We start from the raw sequence: 21,252 nt of genomic DNA, 5'->3' as shown, positions 1-21,252 counted from the left end.
TTGTCTGAATGCCTAAATCACGACGCTACTGCTGTGAATTTATATAATACTAAAATGATTGAATTTTTAAAAGAGCAATTCGGTTCAGAAAGAATTAAAAAATTGTTCTCCTTTTCCGATGAAGCAGGTTCGCAATATAAGAACAAATTTAATTTTATGAATTTGCTATTTCATCAAAAAGATTTTAACTTACCAGCGAAATGGAACTTTTTTGCGACTGCACACGAAAAAGGGGCGTGTGATGGTGTTAAAGGTAGTGTAAAAAGGAACGCATATCGCTTAAATTTACAAACAAAAGACAGTACCCAAATTGCAACAACAACGAAACTTTTTGAATGGGCACAAAGTTTTTTCAAAAAAATCAATTTCTCGTTGTGTTCCATTAAAGAATATGAAAATCATAAAGAATATTTAAAAACTCGCTTTTTAAGAGCTAAAACAGTTAAAAACACTCGCCAATTCCACTGTTACAGACCAGTTGATGAAAAACAATTAGAATGTAGAATTTTTTCAAATGATACTAATTCTGTTATTTGCAAAATAATTGAATGAACATTTTTTAAGAAATTACCAAAAGTCATATTTGCTGAAAAATTATAAGATTGTTAAATCCATTCGAAATCAAAATCACCTAATGTATTCTACACATAAAAATAATAAAATTTATTTAAAAAATTTTTGTGAATAATTCGATAACAGCGAACAAGCTTCGACGCGTTTAAGCGCGCTGCGCGGCGGAGGCGGCTGGTCCAGCGCTTGCACGCGTGTCTTCAAATTCGCGTAACTCACTCATTTTTTAAGTGTACTAAGATTTTTTTTTAAATTAAAGAAGAGAAAGTGTACTTTCTTGTCGTTTTTGAAATTTCATCCTAAACATATGAGAAATAGTTTAAATTTTTATTTGTTTATTAAATAAACAATTTTTTTTGCATAAACAATAAAGTTTAATAAAAATTTTTATTGTAATTCAAAAAGATATCATTTTGCTATATACCCACCAAATTTTATTAAATTTCATTAACAAGCAACAGAGTAATTGCAAATTTAGTTAAAAGACAAGAAATTTTTCAATTGTTAATAAATAATTAAAAAATTAATTTTTTTAAAAACGCATTTCGGGAATGTTTTTAGTTAGGCTTACTACAAAAGATTATAAAAAAAGATTTGAAATTTGAAAAGTCGGTTTTAGGTGGCCCAGTTGAGAAATTTTCACCCATAAAAATAATAAATTATTTGAATTACAATTCATTTATTTACAAGAAACAAATTAATCAATACATTTTAAGAACATTATGAAATTAATTATTATAAGAAAAAGCAATAAAAACTATATAAATAAATACATACATTTTAATAAATTTATTTATTTACAACAAATTTTTTAAGAAAAAGAAAAAAGGAGAAAAAAGAGAAAGGAGGAAAAAGCAATAAAAATGAAATAAAGTAAATATTTATTTCAAATTGCAATGTATTTATTTGATTACAATACAATTATTCATTAAAAATGACTTTCCAAACATTTTTACAAAATAATATAAAAATAATAATTATGTGAATTTCAATGTATTTATTTAAAAAGTAATAAAAATAGTATGAAATAAAATAATTATTTTATTTTAAATTTATTAACTTACTAATTTAAAATAAAGTTATGCGTTAAAAACAATTTCAGTTTGGAATTGAATTTACTCAATACATTGTATAAATCTTTATGTTTATTAAGTGTTGACATTCATTCTTAGTAAAAAATCGTAATGTGCAATTTGTGCGAATTCAGTATAGCAGTTTCTCTCATCATGTTTAGTTGCCTCCTTTGTTTGTTGCTTTGCACAATTTTGTGTAATTCTCAAAAGCTTCGTTCGTGTGTCTTATTTTTCGCTGTAAGGTTCAACGTCAGACTAGCATCATATTTAAATATATCCTAAACAGATTATTCTTGATAAAATACAGTGGTTTAACCTTACAATATTATTATTTCAAAATATTCTTACCGTATTTTAATTATTGATTGCAAATTAATTGTCTGATCATAAAATCCAAAGTGGTGAATCTTCCTTCCCTCTTTCAGTCAGCAGAAAACTTGTTTTTCTTAAATCTAGAAAAGAATATGATAAATTATTATTTACAACTTATTGAAATTATATTAATTATTAATATTAACTACAACTTTGTTGTCTCTGAATAAAAGTTGTTTTAATTTTTAAAATAAATAAAATACAACAAAAGCTAAACTAAAAATTACAATATGTTAATGATGTAAAAAGTTCATGAAAACATAACCTTTTTCAGGCATACTAATTCATTAATTTATTTTAAACTACTTTTATTACTTTATATTTATAACTTTTTCCCTTTACCATGTCTTTTTTAGCAAAAAAACTTCAAAGTAACAAGCTACCCTATAAATTGACACATACTATAAAAGCACATAAAAACTATATTCTTTATAGTACGTTATACTATTTACTTAATTTATGTAGCACTACCATTTATACCTATATATTCAACTCTTTTTTTTATTATCTACTTCATTTCTTTACTTTTGTTTTAAAAATACAAACATTGCATACACGTAAATTCATATGTAAAGAGATAAATTGCATAATGTTACACATACCTTAAATATGCAGATAAATGTCATTAGATATTTATAAACGTCACACGTCCACACCAACAATTTTTGTTTTATATATAATTTATTCAAACAAATATATTTCAAATAAACAAATCGCATCAACTCGGGCAATCAGCTTTTTAGAGTCAGTGCTGCCAGAGCGTCAATTCTAATACAAAAAGTACTAGATTTCCCTACTTTTTGTAATTTATCTGCTAGATAGTTAACTGGCACTTGTATTCACGTGGATTAACCCAAAAATGCTAACCAGCAGTTTAACTAAATTTAGAGGCAGTTTCACCAACTTCCGATTAAAAGTTAATCAATGATCAAAGACAGTTTAAAGGCTTCTGATTGGTTCATTGAGGATTTAATCATTGATTAACTTTTAATCGGTCTTGGTGAAATCGGCCCTTAACCTCCTGATAAATTTATTCTGTTAGTTAACTAACAGACACTTTATTCTAGGGCGGATCAATTGGCCATAAGTGTTAAGAATATTTCTCCTAAATCTTAAATTGAATGCCTAAACCATTTACAAAAAATTCGACTTAATTCCTCGAAGATGATAAGTATTTTTTTATTTATGTTTAATTGTCCAAATTTTCGAGTTATGAATTTTCGAAATTTTGGACTTTTAATTGTAGACCTATACACTGAGAGAAAAGAAGGTACACTGCTGTTCATTTGGAGGTTGTGTATCGCAATTCAAATTTGGATCAACTGCGCACTCTAAAGGGGCGTGTAACGCGCCCCTTTAGAGCGCGCTGCTGACTCTTGACTCGTGGGACGCAGTAAGACCGCATGGTCAAATAACCTAGGTTATGGAGACCATGCGAGCTTCCAAAATGGGCCTGATGTGTTAAATGAGTTTTAAAACGTTTTCAAAAATCACTTGCAAGCATCACAGTGGGATTTTTTTTACATTTAACTTTTTAAAACTGTTAACAGCGTAGATCTTTTAACAGTTTTAGAAAGTTAATTGTAAAAAAATCCCACTGTGATGCTTGCAAGTGATTTTTGAAAATATTTTAAAACTCATTTAACACATCAGACCCATTTCGGGACTTTTTGGAAAATCTTCTCTATATTATTAGGTACAAAAAAATAAAAAAAAATCCGACCCGAAGTTAAAAAAAATAATTTGTTTATAAAAAAAAATTTTTTTTAATAAAAAATTAAACTCAATATTTTGGGACTTATAAGCTACTAAATATAAGTCTACAATTAAAAGTCCAAAATTTCAAAAATTCATAACTCGAAAATTTGGACAATTAAACATAAATAAAAAAAAACGTATCTGTTTTTTTCGATACAGAATAGAAAAAAAATATTTTTGGCCGATTTTAAGAGGTCGACTTAAATCTCACGTGGAATTGCCCATATATATATAAAAAAATTCTTGTCTTTCGACTAAGTCGTTCTTGTGATCAGATTAATGTAAAGCTTGAACTTTCCTGCTTCCTGACGTCTGAAGTACGACCGATGATCCTCTTATCGTATGTACAGTCGCTGGTATTCCAATCCAATCCAATTCCATAATACAAGCCAATTGTGGATCTTGACTAAAATGTCGATACTCCAAAACGAGAATCTTCCAAAATTACAATCTTGTTCACCAAATGAACGCAGCAATATGCACATGATGCTAGTCGGTTGGACACCTACCGCATCAATTACAAATGTCACAATAAAAAAAATTACAATTTACAATATTACACCTTCTTTTATCACATACTACAATTGAGCGTCGTGTTGTAATTAAAATCTAAGCTCGTTAGCGCAGTTTAAAAATGAGGTCCCTTTTCGCAACAGCCACGTGTGTTCCCTGACCACTAAATTCTATCCAATTTTTCATATTCGCGGTAACATACGCCTTTATACAACCTCTCCCTACTATCATTCTCCTCCTTTCCTCTTCGCCTTTACAAAATGTTTCACTCATACTATACAATACATTACTGTATACACATTCAGACCTTACAAACTTTAAATGCACGTTTTGCAACATAGGGACAGTCAGCTTTGTTCTGACTAGTCCTATTTTTGTAGATAAATATTTGAAGAAGTATATGGTGCAGTATAAAAAATATCTCACAATAATTAATCAATCAACGTGCTAAATTGTTAAATCACGGATTTATATATCAGAGTGTAATCCGTGGAAATGGTAAAGGGTATTTGGATTGCATAAGATTAAGAGAAAGAACGTGTACAGTCCGCTTGATGATTATAGTGGACGTGGGTGAATTTGTACCTTTCTATTTACAGCTAAAAGAAGCAATTCTCAATATTAAACCAAAACATAATCGCGGATGTTCTAGTGTTGCTAAGTTTTAAAAAGACGTGGAAGTTTACGAAGCTATTTTAAAATAAAAATAAAAGCGTCACCATTAATAAATTTGTTTTTACAATTTTTTTTAATTCTTTGAAAGATTTTTGCAGTTTTTATTTAGTTTTATCTAATACATGATCATCGACAGATTAGCTCAGTCGGATAGATGCCTCGCTTGGCGGTCGTTTAAGGACCAAGGGTAAGTACCCTTGGTTCGCGCCCATTTGGCTTGGTATTTTTCCGGCACGTGAGACAATCTGAGCGGGAGGTTTGACGTCGAGGTATAATGATGTGCACCGTCGATTATTGTCCGGTACATACCATTAGAACTCGACTGTCGATCAACCGGTTGTACTCAGGAGAGGTTTTCTACAGTTTCCCTCTCCACTGGTGAGAAAACCCATTAGACGGGTGGTCCAGGCAAATGCGAGTACTCCTAATTTTCAAGTCGCTCTGTAGGCGCAAAAATTTAGTATAAGAAATAATTATAAGAAATGATTGTAACAGAGAAAAATTTGTAAAGAGACACTTGTATAGCCAAGTTATGTAGGCTGAAGACAGGTGTATAAACAAATAAATAAAAAAATCTAATACATGATCGAAAAATTGCTACCCTGTGTCCACTGGGACATGGAATTTCTTTAGAACGTTTAGGTCTATTCAAAAGATACCGAAAAGACATCCTTTCTCCGAAGGATGTCTCCACGATATAAGATATCTTTTGGACGGACACAGACATTTTAAGGACGTTCAAAAGTATTTTTGGTTATAACAAAAATACTAAAATACTGCTAACAAAAAATACTGCTACCTAGTCCTGTAAAAAAATGTACCGCAAGAATATAGCTGGATAAATTGACTTCTTAACGAGCCCTTATTGGTTAAATTCAGTGGAAAAGTGTGACTACAGGAACATTTGAAAAAAAATGCACTACATTTTTCCCTTCCACTCTATTAATGCAGTGACCAGACCTAAAATTACTACAAAAACAGGTGTCTTTATTTAAGACACTTAGAGTCAGTTTCACAATTTTTCTTAACCGGAGTTTAAGTCGGTAAACAAGGTTAAGTAATGTGATTTTAAGACGATCTAGACGAACAGAATTTCGGCACGTCAGCTGTACATGGTGTGTTAAAATTTCTTGTACATTACTTCTGCACGCCATCTGTACCAGTTTTGCGTATCTGCTGTACATTATGTACAGCGTTTGTGCCAAACTTTACATCTGCTGTCTTGAAAATGCACCGCAGACGGACATAATGAAATGTTCTTTTGCTGTCACTGACTTTATGCATCTGACGTTCCAAAATTTTTTCCGTGTAGGATTTTTCCGGCACGTGAGATAATCTGAGCGGGAGGTTTGACGTCGAAGTATAGTGATGTGCTCTGTCGATTAGTGTCCAGTACACACCGTTAGAACTCGGTAGTCGATAAACCGGTTGTACTCAAGAGAGGTTTTCTAGTTTCCTTCTCCTCTGGCAAGAAAATCCATTAGACTGGTGGCCCAAGAAAATGCGAGTACTCCTAACCTCAAAGTTGTTCTGTAGAAACGAAAAAATAATTGGTATATAAGAGTGTGTGTTCTGACAGTTGGCTAACCCTCGAGTATTTTATGATAAAAAAACTTGATTTTTAAAGTGTGTACACTACTTCTAATTACTACAATGCAATACTTTTTTATTTTAAACATCAGGGAACAAGAATATCACAATAAAAATCATGAAGTAGTATAAGGAGACCGAACGAAATACATTATAAATGGGACAGATTTCGGTACTTGCTTAATAGGTAAAAATTCCGAAAGGAACACTAGCGCTGCGCATAAACACAGTTCATTCACAATAGAATTATAACACTGAAAATAACACTATAATTATTTTACTTTGATAATATTTAAAAAAAAATGAAGAACACATGAAAACATATATGACACACATGAATTAGTGAAACATAAACAAAAAATATACACTACCGTCGGGAATTATCGGTACGGCTCCTCGCACACAGCCCAAAAACATAGCAATCTTTAAATCACGATTTTTTTGTAAATACAAATGTCAGAAAATTAACAAATATACCATTCAAAAGATTATTAAATTCTACGATTAATGATACATAACTGAAAATTTTAATAATTTATACAAAGATTGCAACAATCGACAAATTTGACAAATAAAATTAAAAAATAAAATTTTTGTAGACATTTTTTCAATCTTTGCATATTTTTTAAAAATTGTAGAAAACATTTAAAACTTACATAGGTGTGATCATTCAAGGGTCATCTTTAATTTAAGACAAAAAAAATTAAAAAATCTTAATCGGTTAGCGAGATATCATTATAAACGGCCGAGCATTTTCAGTCAAAAACTGTTCAAATTCAACTAATTCAATGCATTTGTCAAAAAACATGCTCGTACGTTTATAACGATATTTCACAAACCCAATACAATTTTTAAACTTTTTTGGTCTTAAATTTAAGATGAGACTTGAATAATCACACCTATGTAAGTTTCAAATTTTTTCTGCAATTTTTAAAAAATATGCAGGAGTTGAAAAAATTTTCACAAAAATTTTATTTTTAAATGTTTTTGTCAAATTTGTCGATTGCTGCAATCTTTGTATAAATTATTAAAATTATATTATATATATTATATTATATATATTATATTATATTATTATATTATATTAACAAAAAAATCGTGATTTAAAGATTGGTATGTTTTTGGTCTGTGCACGTGCAGCCGTACCGATAATTCCCGACGGTAGTGTAGGTTATGTTTTGTGCTTCTCATAGTCATTAATTTAACCACATGCAGCGCTGGTGTTCCTTTCGGTATTTTTCACCTACTATTCGGGTACCGAAATCTGCCCCACTTTCAATACAAAATTTGCATGGTCGTTCGGTCTCCTTATACTACTTCATGATAAAAATTTTAGTTGTTGAGATTTTCATTGTTTTATTCCAACGTTCAAAACAGATATTTTTAATACTTTTCAACGAATGGCGTTTCACTTTTGCCAATTATTGCTCAATAAAACTAGTATTTTTTATTAAAATATGATATTTGTGACGCTCCACGGTGAAAGGGAGCTTAGCTACAAAAAAAATTAATTTTAAGTTATTTATATCATACTATAGTTTTTGAGTTGCTCTTTTATATACAAAAGTCAAAAATAATTTCTACTTATATGTTTTTTTGTTATTAATGTTTAAAAATGAGTTTCTTGTGTGTTTACACGTGGTTGTTCAGAAAATCAGCCCCTCTACTTTCCAATACTACTACACTGATCATGTACACTTGTGTACATCGATGCCTTCGTCGGATGAACATGTTGCACTCATAGAAACATGTGAGTTAGCACAACTATCAATGTGTAGTGAGTAGTGGGGCTGAATTTCAATGGAACGTCTCCACCAATCAGAGACGCTCTACTTTAATCGCCTTTCCTGCAAAATTCACTGTTGGGAGCTAAGGTCCCTTTCACCGTGAAGCGTCACATTTATATAGGGGAGTGTGTCTAGGTATGAGACGGGTTTTGTTTCTGACCCATAAATTGTAAATGAGTAAACGAAATTGTAAATAAAATAAACCGTTCTAAAAGTAACTGAAATACGCAACTTTTATTCAAAGAAAGTATAGTGTTCAGATGGACTCAAAACAAGTAATGATCATTTTTCCGAGCACATCGCTTTTATAAAAAAAATGTGTCCAGTTGTGAGACACTTATTAAAAATTGCTAAAATTTAAAAAGTTTGACATAAAACGTTATGTTTAGTATTAATAATTAAATATATTTAGTACATTGCGTAACAAGAGTGAACTAGCGGCCTTTTTTGAACAAGCGCTAAGTTTTCGTAACGAGTCGTAGGTGAGGGCGCCGACTACAAAAAAACCAACTCAAAAGAATAATAATAATTTTCGAAATTTCAAAGAATCGCATTTTATAATACCCCAAGACACGGAAGGGACCCGACTACAAAAAAACCAACTAAAAAGAATAATAGGGTAATGTCACCTTGAGTGGACCGCTTAAGCTTTTAAGTTATCTGACAGGTGAAACGTGAAATAAATAGTGCGAATAGCAGCACCGCACCTAGAAACCGTAAGAAATTAAGTTCCGCGATAATCATATACGTTATCGTTTGATATAACGCATTTTTAAGAACACAAACCAAAAAAAAGTCGCTCTTACAATGAGTAAAGTGATTCGGAAGTGTAAAAGTAGTGTAAAATTTAAGTTTTAAAAGGTAACTTATTTTTTTCCTACTACTTTGGACATTGAAATTGATTGTCTTAGTTTAATTAAGTGATAATTTTGACTCAAAAAAAATTGTGGTGGCTGCCATAAAAAGTTTCATGTTACCATGAGTGGACCACTGTTTATAACCATAAGTGAACTGCCTGTTTTTTATATTTTTAATGTCAGTTTACCATTTTTATGAAAATAAATTGACAATGAATTGGTTTGAAACTATGTTTTATGTTCTTTATTAATTTGTTTGTGATATTGATGTGATATGTGCCAAAATTATTAAAAATGGTTTCACTTGTAAAAATTGCGACACATACATGGTCTGAAGCTGCATAAGCATAAATTTTGTTTTAATATATCAGAAATATTAAATACATTACAAAATTTAGAATAACTTTTACAATTTTTTAGGAGTGGTCCACTCAAGGTTACACTTTTTTCATTCCTTAAAAATTAGCTTTTTAAAAAAAATCAATTGCTTTTTCCAAATAAAAAAAAATCAAAGCTATTATGGTATGACAACATATCTAGGGATATAAACTAAAGCTCGGAATAAAAACCTCCAATTAATTTGCTTTGATAAAGAATTTTTTAGAAAAAAAGCTTAGGCTGTCCACTCAAGGTGACATTACCCTAATAATTTTCGACATTTCAAAGAATCGCATTTTATAATACCCAAGCCACCGGACCACAGTGGGACCAAACTGCAATTTACTGTTCATAATAGTCTAGAGCCTTCATTTTTTAACCGATTTTACTAAACTTTGTTTTAAATGAAAGATTATTAAATTTAAAATAGATTTGTCGAGGCCGAATTTTATATTTTAATTTGTTTATATTTTTTTTATTGCAAAGTTTAACAAAAGCATCTATTTTTAAGAAAAAGTTATCTCCAGCCTCTATAATTGAATGGCACGTGCTAAAAACTTTTTAGAAACACACCTTGAGTACTCTGTCAATTGTAAAAAATTTGTGCAGGTAAATATTCGAATGTTATAAACAATTTATATTAACAAATAATTAAGTTTACAACAAAATATAAATGTGGACAAACGCTTTGATAGATTTTGATGAAATTGTATACTTAAGGGTTTTTGGGGTCGCTGATTACGAATCCAATGATGATTTTTCAAAATTCAAAATGGTGGATCCAATATGGCGGATGGTTTTTTTAAAAATCGATTCAATTTGGCTAAAAATCGTTACTTGGGGGTTTTTGGGGTCGCTGATTACGAATCTGTAATTAGTTTCTGAACATTTTTAATAAACGATATAATGTGTAAGGCGCTTTTCTAAAAAATTGATTAGATGTACTTGAAACTTGTTACTCGGAGAGGTTTCTTGGGTTTTTTAAGTATAATTAATATTTTTAGTATATTAAAATCTTTTACATTATTAATTCACAAATGTAATAAGCTCTTATAATAAAAAACGAATCGTTCTCACTTATAGGTAAAAAAGCTTCAAGCCATCTCGCGGCAAATATGAAAAGCTCACATCTTCACAGCGAAATTGTAATCACTATAAGACTACCAATCTGTGCTAAAAATCCTTACACTATGCAGAATTATTTTAAAAAATTTAAATTATACGATGATGTTAAAAAATTGTTTAAAGCAATAATATTTTCTAAATTTGATAAAAAATTTATTATATATTGATGGATTTAAACATTAAATACTTTAAAGTGTACAAAATAATCACAATTTGTAAAAAATTATTACTTTTTAGGGTTTGTGTACGGAACCCGCCATTGCAGTGCGAGTACAACTCGCACTTGTCCAATTTTTGAATTATTTAGTATCAAAATAAGTGTAAATGAATAAAATTGTCAAAACAAGACTATAAAAATCTTCAGTAAATTTTGTAACCTTTATTTAAAAACGTATATAAAATCAATTTAAAAATAAACGAATAAAACATAATTTAAATTTGATTTTTATCATATTATCAACGCCATTTTGTATTCTTAAAAATCTGACGTCTTATTTGTAATTAGCGACCCCAAAAAAGCCCAAGTAACGATTTTTAGACAAATTGAATCGATTTAAGAAAAAGCATCTGCCATATTGGATCCGCCATTTTATATATTGAAAAACCAACATCGGATTCGTAAACAGCAACCCCAAAACGCCTTAAGTATACAATTTCATCAAAATCTATCAAAGCGTTTGTCCACATTAACAATTTGTTGTAAATTATAGAAAGTGAATTTATCTTTCGGCAGTTGAATATTAAAGGAGAAGAAGCTATCAATAATCCGAATCAATTTTTACAAATAAATTAAATATCTTAAATAAATCTCGACAAGCTCATGGGCTTCATATGTATCGACAGCACAGCCATCCTAATACAGAAACCCGCTTAATCTGAAAATATTTTCGAAATTAATTAATAATTTCAAAATTATCAAAGAACTCAGAAAAAACGGTAGCATGGTGGGATACGAGCCCACGACCTTTCTATTGCCGGTAGACTGCTCTGACCACTGAGCTACATGCACCCCGAGATCCCCCGAGTTCCTTGAAATATACTATTCCTTCCTACATTATTACAAGATAACGTAGGAAGTTTCTTAAGGATGGTAAGCCTAATGTTTTAATTCATAGGCAATTATAATTATTATAGAAAGTGAATTTATCATTCGGCAGTTAAATATAAAAGGAGAAGAAGCTATCAACAGCTATCAGTAGCTCAGTGGTCAGAGCAGTCTACCGGCAATAGATAGGTCGTGGGCTCGTATCCCACCATGCTACCGTTTTTTCTGAGTTCTTTGATAGTTTTAAAATTATTAATTAATTTTCGAAAATATTTTTCAGATTAAGCGGGTTTCTGTATTAGGATGGCTGTATTGATAGCTTCTTCTCCTCTAATAATTTGTTGTAAACTTAATTATATGTTAATATAAATTGTTTATAACATTCGAATATTTATCTGCACAAATTTTTTACAATTTACAGAGTACTCTAGGTGTGATTCTAAAAAGTTTTTAGCACGTGCTATTCGATTATAGAGGCTGGAGACAACTTTTTCTTAAAAATAGATGCTTTTGTTAAAATTTGCAATAAAAAAATTAATATAAACAAATTGAAATTTAAAATTCGGCCTCGACAAATCTCTTCCAAATTTAATAATCTTTTATTTAAAACAAAATTCAGTTAAATCGGTTAGAAACTGAAGGCTCTAGACTATTATGAACAGTAAATTGCAGTTTGGTCCCACTGTGCGGACGCGTGGAGGGGCGAAGGCCCCCGAAACCTAGTCGTGTACTTCGACGTATTAATAAAAATTATATATAATAATCGTCGTGATTCCAGATTTCCGGATCTCTGTCCACACTTGAAGTTAGACATTTGTGGAGGATTGTTTTTTTGTTTACTAATTTGACATGTTTATCTTTTTGTATCAATTCCGAGGTTATTGATTATTGATCGCGTTTTTTCCTCTGCGTAATTGTGAATTGTGTAATTGTGAATTATCAAGAATTAATTAATAAGAATTGAATAAGAAGGCGGAAGCTGGAATAAATTGTATTGCAGAAAAAAAAGTTCAGCAAAGATTGGTAAGTTTTATGAATGTAATAATTATTTGACATTATTATTCATGTAATTTATATAATAATATTTTTTTTATTTGATGTGAAAAATTATCATGTTTATTTTCAAAAGTATGTTTATTTATTTTTTATTTATTTACAATGAAAAAATAAAAAAAATCAAGTATAAAATTTTGTTTAAAGAAACGTAAGTAATATTTTATCAAAGTATTTATTTTTTTCATTTAGTGTAAAGAATCAATAATTATTTATTGTGAAAAATTCATCAAATTTATTATAAAAAAATTTATTTAAATACTATTTTTATTACTGTGAATAATAATAAATTTTAAAAAAATTAATTAATTTTATTTTGTTTACTGTAGCCGATTAATTAGCTTTTAATTGTAAAATATTGTGAAATTTTATCAAATTTATTTATTATTAAAAATTTTTATTTTTAAATACTATTTTTATTACCTACTATGAATTAATAATTTCAAAAAAGTTTAAATCAAAAAAATTGATTATTTATCCAATAATTTTTATTATGCAATTTTCGAATTTTTCAATTTTTTCAAATGATTTCTCATACTTAAATGTAACATTTAATTGAAAAATTAATTAATAATAATACAAATTTAATAAATTAAATTATTTAACCAAATTAAAAAAATTAAAACTAAATAAATTAAATAAATTATTATTTAAAAAAATGTTATTAAAAAAATATTTGATTTAAATTATTATATACTTTGAAATTGAAATAATAAAACAAACAAAAATAATTTTGTTTAAAGAAACGTAAGTAATATTTTATCAAAGTATTTATTTTTTTCATTTTTATTTATTTACTGTACGCTTTTTTAAATAATTTTTTTTATTTACTGTAAAGAATCAATAATTATTTATTGTGAAATTAATTAATAATAATAAAAATTTATTAAATTAAATTAAACAAATTAAAAAAATTAAATAAATTAGGTAAGTAAATTATTATTGTTACGGCCGAACTCCGTAACTTTTTATATTGTTAATAACTTTTTTAATTATATTTAAAACTAAAATTACATACAACAATTACACGCAACATGAGATTTTGTTAACACATCTTAAACATTTACACAAATAACCCTTTGTAAGCTCACAAAAGGAACATTCTTTTATTTTGGTACTTTGAAACAAGTTGTCAAAAACAAACATCCAAAGTGATAAAATAATATTTTATAATAATGCACAATTCAAGGATAGAAATATAAAATATATTGTAAAATTTCTTTATTTATTCTTTTTCTATTCTGAAGAGTTTATTAACTTTGCTTTTGAGAAATAGTTAAGAAATACTAAAATATGTCAATTGCCCAATATAAGGAGTGGTGCATCCAAGTCACTGAACTCGGATCACGCCACTGCCTAAATCTGCAAGCTTGCAGAATTGGCTTGACAACAGTCAAGTGCAATAAACTTAACAAACGATTTCCCCACTAAATCGTCTTTCAATAAAATTGATTGACACTGGGAAATCTGCGCAGTTTAAGCCAGGCCGTTGTAGCCGGCAGTTAGCCCGGGCAGTTTAGGCCCGCAGTTTTAGTCCAGGCCATTGTAGCCTGAAGTTCAAGTCCGGCAATTTGGCCGAGTAGATCGTGTAGATCAGATAAAGTTCATATCCCTGAAGAAGGGAATTTTTCTCAAAAAAGTAAAGGAATAAAAGTTTAGATAGAAATTGAATAATCAAAGTAATCGCGCATATTAATTAAAGATTGAAGTTGAGTAAAAGAAATATATCATATTTAAATTGAAAACAAGTGGTTAAAATAATTATCTAAAAAGAAGCTAAAACAAAATCAAGTAAAAAAATAAAGTGAAAGAAATAATATCAGAAAATTAATCGAAGAGAAAAATAAGTATTTAATTAAAAATCAAAGCCAGCAAAAAGAATAAATTCATAATAAAGAAATATTTAAATCTTGAAACAACTTTGTTCAATTAGTTTTCACGTCCTTAAATTGTGTAATTCAAAAGTTCGCGTCTAAAAAGTTCCTAGTGAAATATCGATCTAGTGATCCTAGATCTGGTATTTCCGAATTTCCGGGAAAAGCTTACGTAAAAAAATATTGAGAAAAACCAAGAAGATTAACATTGGATTGAAGTGACTAGTAAGCAGAATTGTCCAGTTGTGAGTATTGTATTTTGTTACACACCACACACATACTACTCTTATTACACACACTACACTTTCTTTCATTCAGAAGGACAGAAAGTAGATATTTCATGTATTAGGGATTTTTGGGATTTAATATACTTAACGTTTGTCTAAAATCTATTGTTTCTATTGAATTTAAAATACCTTATAAAACTATCCTATCTTCTCCAAATTCAAAGAGTAGGATTCTCACCCCTTGGTTGAATCAATAACCAAGAAGAGGAGGGATTCACTACCTATACGATTTTCGTCCGAAGGACACGTTAGTTGAAGTTTTTAAAAATTAATATTTATAAATTAAATAAATTTCTAAAATCCTCCTTTAACAATTATTAAAAAAAATATTTTATTTAAATAATTTTTGCTTTGTATTTTTGATGAGGTTTTCGATTTTGTGAGCGATTTCCTACTCGAATATATAACACTAAATTGAAAATATAATTAATTAATTATAATAATAATTATCAATATATATTATATATATATTATAATTTTTGTAATTAAATTATAAATTTTTACTAAGCAATTATTGTTGCAATAATTGTTATTATATATTATTATGATTTTAAAATTCACAAGTAAATGTAATAAAATATATGAAAATTTTTCTATTTTATTTTCGATTATTTTTTACTTAAATATTTTTATTTAATAAAAATTTATTTAATATTAATTAAATATTATATTTTATTATTTTAAATAAAATAATTAAATTTTAAGTAATATTTATTGTATAAAAAATTTGTAAAATTAAATTAGAAATTTGTACTAAGCAATATTATTGTTGCAATAATAATTGTTATCTATATAATAGTTTATAGGGGAGAGTGGGACAAACCGGCCATACCTACGGTTTTTTTACTCTTGTGACTAAACGAATCAACCGATTTCATTTTACGAGGTCTTGTTTGAAAGATCATTTAATTGCGCAACTTTTTCCCAGAGACACCTATACTTTATCTTTTATTGTTTAGTTGCTGTGTTAACTTTAAAAAAATTTGCAAACGGGCCGGTTTGCCCCACCCCCTGGGGTAAACCGGCCACCCCTATGGGTCCAATTCTCATTGGAAGACAATTATTTTTCATTGTAAGTAAATATTTTAATGAAAGAAACATTTTATTTAAAAATAATTTTTATGAAACTTTAATTCAATGGAAATATCCTATGGCCGGTTTGCCCCACCGAAAACGGTCCGGTTTGCCCTACAGGCCCATTTTGAGAATAAATGTTTGTCAAAAAGAAACGCTTTGCAATTTCATCAAAGTTTTTGGTGGTAAATATTCCTGAGGTGTCTACCTTCAAAACCCAAGACCTAATATTTGGAAATATTACACGATTTCCTCAGAATTCCCTTAAGAAAAAATTCGTAAAAGTGTAGAAAAAAACTAAAAAAAAAACTTTTGCTCCCTTCGTCGCAGAAACGCAAGCTAAAACTGTCAGATTGAAAAAATAAGGTATACTACATATGGTTGTTTCAAATTTCTAAATAGCACTTTTGACAATTTCGCCATTTCGGAGATATTGACACCTGACCGGTTTACCCACCGGGCCGGTTTGCCCCACTCTCCCCTATAATTATAATTTTAAATAAATTAATTGAAGCGTTTTGTGCAAAAACAGCATAAGTCCATAATTCGAAATTGTTTAGAAATCAATAAAAACTGTTTTTCTCGTAAATGTTAAAATTTTTTTTAATTCGGCTTTTTACATTATATTTAAATATAAATTTTTAATTAAATTATAAATTTTTACTAAGCAATTGTTGTTGCAATAATTTTTATTATAATATATAATTATAATTATAATGTGATAATAATAATTTTGTTATCTTTTTTAGGAGAGGAGAAATTGATATATATAGCAATTGACAACACGAGCAGCATAAAATTAATTGATGACAAAAAAATGAAATATCCTGAAATTTTGAAATCCAACAAACCTATTGTTAAATTAATTTAATATTCAATTTTATTTAATGTTTATTCAATAAATATTGTATTACTTTTCAAGAATTGTTTCTGAATTAAATAAAAGTTAAAAATTATTTTGAATTGTTATTTATTTATTCTATGTACTATTTAATCATAACTATATAATTATTTCTGTCTTAAATCCCTGACTTTTTCCCTGACCTTTTACTAATTTTATTTTTGCTTTCTTGAGACAAAAATATGGTAACTAACATATTTAACAATAAATTAATATCTAATGATAGAAAAAAACGGTAATAAAAATCTTCTAAGTTTTGTTAGATTAAACAAATTTTTTATTCACAAAAAATTTTAATTTTTGTATAAATTTTTAGAAATTTTCCTGACTTTTAATGAAATTCTCTGCCATTCCCTGACTTTTCCCTGACCAAAGAAATTCCCTGACTTTTCCATGACTTTCCTGACCGTTAGACATCCTGATATAATAATTTCTGTATTAAATTCTTTTAAAATACAAAATTTTATTTTTATTCAAATTTTAAAATTCAAATTATTCATTTATTAATAATAATTCTAAATTCTAGAAATATCTATTTCATAATATTAATTACTTTTAATGTGAATTTTTAATTGTAAATAATTTTTTATTTTTTTTATTTAAAAGATATCTGAACGATGATTTAATTATCGATTTGTTTTATCGATTTTTTCTTAGAATCAATATCAATTTTTTTCAGTTCACAATTGAAATTTTTTTTTTTTGAAATTAATAATTAAGGTTTAATTTGTTTATTAATTACTAATTGATAATAATAATAATATGTAATAATTTATAAATTATATATTAATGAAATAATTTTTTTGAAAGTAAAAAATTTTTATTAAATTTTAAAAAGAAAGTTTTTTAAATTAACAATGGACACGAAAATTCCACGCGCGCTTGCGCGCGTGTAGTTAAGCTAGTAATATCATTAAAGAATAAAAACAGAATTTTTCACACGAGCGATCGCAAAAAGGAGGTTAAAAACTCTCAGTATTTGACAGATGCTGTGTTGCAACTTTAAGACACAGTTAAAGTATGTAACTGAACAAAAACATTATCACGCCTCTACTGGACGGAATTGTAACTACTCGAGTGTTACGGAAATACTCGAACAAGCCCAAACAAAGCTCTTTTTTGAACTGAACTGTCATTCGCAGTATTGTCGTAACTACGTACTAAAAAGAGTCACTTTACGTTGGCCTACGGAGAGACAAATAACGCCATTTTAACGCCTATACGTATAACTGTCATTTTTAAGGTCCTTTTTATATTTAATATATGTGACACGCACAGTTAAAAGGGACCTACGATCCGAAAAACAGATTTCGAGAAAAACTACTTTAAAGTTTAGCAAGTTGATTTTGATACTTATGAACGTTTAAATGAATTCAAACTCGTTACTCGGGGCTTATTGGGGTCGCTAATTACGAATCCGATGTTAGTTTTTGAATATTCAAAATGGCGGATCCAATATGGCGGATGAATTTTTTAAAAATTAATCGGATTCGATTGAAAATAGATACTCGGGGGTTTTTGGGGTCGCTGATTATAAATCCGATGTTAGTTTTTAAAAATTCAAAATGGCGGATCCAATATAGCGGATGACTTTTTTAAAAATTGATCGGATTCGCTTGAAAATCGTTACTCGGAGGTTTTTGGGGTCGCTGATTACGAGTCCGATGTTAGTTTTTAAACATTTAAAATGGCGGATCCAATATGGCGGATGACTTTTTTTAAAATTAATCGGATTCGATTAAAATCGTTACTCGGGGGTTTTTTGGGTCGCTGATTATAAATCCGATGTTCGTTTTTCAAAATTCAAAATGTCGGTTCCAATATGGAGGACAAAATTTAAAATATGTTCGAATTCGTGTAAGACTAAAAAATTTCGTTGACACCGAAAACGAGGTTACTGATTAAGAATACGATGATCGTTTTTCGAAATTCAAAATGTCGGATTCAATATAGTGGAGGTAGTTTAAAAAAATGTTTGGATTCACATATTAATTTATACTTTAGGGGTACTTTGGGGTCGATGTTTAGGAAACAGATGGATTTCTGGATCTCTATGTAAATTAGTATTTATTTGTATTAATGATGTGTTTAATTGTTCTTACCAATGTTATAGTTATTTTGTTCTTGTAGTTATTTTATTCCAAGCATTTTTCTTAATGCAGTAGCTTCAAAGAAAGCATTTATTAATTTATTATGTAACAAACACCATCGGTGGTGGGACAAAGTTAACATTTTGTCATTAGTGTCAAAACTGAAGTATTAGCTTATATTTACTGCGCGTAAATAAAAGAAAAGAGTTTGGTTACCGTAACAAAGAAAAGAAAAACTGATATATCAGATACAAAAGTTAAATCTACGAAAAAAATATGTAAGAAGCAGAATTAATATTATAAAACGAAGTCTTTAATCATTCTAAATTTGTGAATTTTTTAAGATTATAATCTTTTAAATTCTTAATCTTAAGTTCTTTATCGTGTTTTTCTTTGTCTCACGTCTTTTTAGTTATTGTGTTCTTCATTAAAGTAAATTTGTAAAATAAATAATAAAGTTATGAATATTCTGTTTGCTCATTTAAAAGACCATATACATATATGTATTAAAACCATACATTTAAAAATTCTGAAAAGCAAATCCGTAATCAGCAACCCTAAAAACCCCCGAGTAACGATTTTCAAGCGAATCCGATCAATTTTTAAAAAAGTCATCCGCCATATTGGATGCGCCATTTTGAATTTTCAAAAATTAACAACGGATTTGTAATCAGCGACCCCGAAAACTTCTGAGTAACGAGTTTCAAGTGAATTTGATTACTTTCAGAAAAGTTTGTCAAATTTGATTTTGTTGTATTTTTTTGTCAAAGTACCTAACTTTGAAGTGAAATTGTAAAAAAACTAATGGAGCTAGAAAGCTGCAGTTTAATGCGTTGGAAAGAGCGGCCTATTTACCGTAAGAATCAATAAAAAATAAAAATCGATTTTTTCGGACCGTAGGTCCCTTTTAACTGTCCGTGACACATATTATTATTTCCCAGTTCAAGTTATGCTATTTATAATATTCTTATATAAAATTGTTTTTACATATTTATCTAATAGATAAACTGTTACAAATAACTTGTCTCAAATTTAACAGAGCCTCAATGGAGACAATCTTTCTGTATATTTATAATTAAATAAGGCCAACAAATAAAATTTTTGATTTTGTGATATCATAAAAACTAATATAGCTTCCAAACAGCACCCACTGAATAATAAAATTTAAGTTTGTTTTTGGCTTACAAGAAAATCTCTAAAGCTAGTAATTTCAGAGATATGGGTTCAAAAGAAAAATGTTTCGTTTTTATGGACGAACTTATTGTAATACAGTAAAAATTCAATACTTGTTTTACAGTTTGTAACTTAGAAAGTACATTAGTTTATTGAGTATATTATGAAAGACTTTTTAAATCTAAAAATTATACATGTAAATTAATTATTATATTGACAACCAAATTATGGTTTAACAATAATTTTTACAAAAATTTTCGTTTTTTAAAGACATATTTTCGGCTTAAAATATTAAAATTCTAAAAAGTAACAATTAACTATTTTAATAAATTGTCACAATTTACAATTTTTTAACAAATGAAAATGAAGTGCTTATCGAAGTAACCAATTACAACATATTGTTCAAATAATAACAATTACCATACAAACTACAAAGCAATATTTCTATATTTTAGACATCAATGAACAAGAATATGACAATAAAAATTTCAGTTTTTTAATTTCTGAATGTTTTTTCGAACGGTAAAATCGGCTGTTTTCAATATTTTTCAACGAATGGCGTTCCACTTTTTTTAATTATTACACAGAGAGAAATCTGTTACTTTTAGCGCATGAGCAGACGTACTACAAACGCACAGACACCTCCATGCGTAAGTAGCAAAAAATCCATGCTGATTTTTTATGGATTATGAGCAAATGTGGCACAAGCTGTGAAAATTTAGCAAAAGAAAAAAACATCTTATTTTTCCAACTTCCATTCCATCTTAGAAATTAATGCATTTTAAGATGCTTTTGATAAATTTTTGTAAACAACTTAAAAGCGACTACTAAAATATCTTAAAATAAGATACTTTCTTTTTACAGTGTTAGGGGTCGTCCATATATTGTTATTATATATTATATTATATATTGTCATTATTATATTTCATATATTACAAATATTGTAGGGGAGTGTGTCCAGTTGTGAGACAGTCGATTTCCTGGTTAAAAAACCGGACAGATTTCGGACTAATCCGAAATTTGTCCGAAACAATGCGGTTTATGGTCAGGTTTTTGT

At 28.4% G+C, this 21,252-nt stretch overlaps 1 protein-coding gene across 2 annotated transcripts in view; it reads right to left on the bottom strand.

Moving 5' to 3' along the window:
* The window catches only part of LOC122504124 (gamma-aminobutyric acid type B receptor subunit 1), a 483,822-nt gene that overhangs the window by 35,941 nt on the left and 426,629 nt on the right, over nucleotides 1–21,252 (bottom strand). The window contains exon 12 of one of the 2 annotated variants that reach the window (XR_006301807.1): nucleotides 6,362–6,491. The exons of the other annotated variant lie outside the window; for it this stretch is intronic. The gene's annotated coding sequence lies outside the window, so the exon portion shown is untranslated. The remainder of the gene's footprint in view (nucleotides 1–6,361; nucleotides 6,492–21,252) is intronic. 2 annotated transcript variants of the gene reach the window in all.

This window comes from Leptopilina heterotoma, unplaced genomic scaffold, assembly GCF_015476425.1.
Source record: "Leptopilina heterotoma isolate Lh14 unplaced genomic scaffold, ASM1547642v1 Lhet_279, whole genome shotgun sequence".
Taxonomy (NCBI): Eukaryota; Metazoa; Arthropoda; class Insecta; order Hymenoptera; family Figitidae; genus Leptopilina; species Leptopilina heterotoma.
Note: the sequence above shows the minus strand (reverse complement) of the source record. Positions and strands in the feature narration are given on the sequence as shown.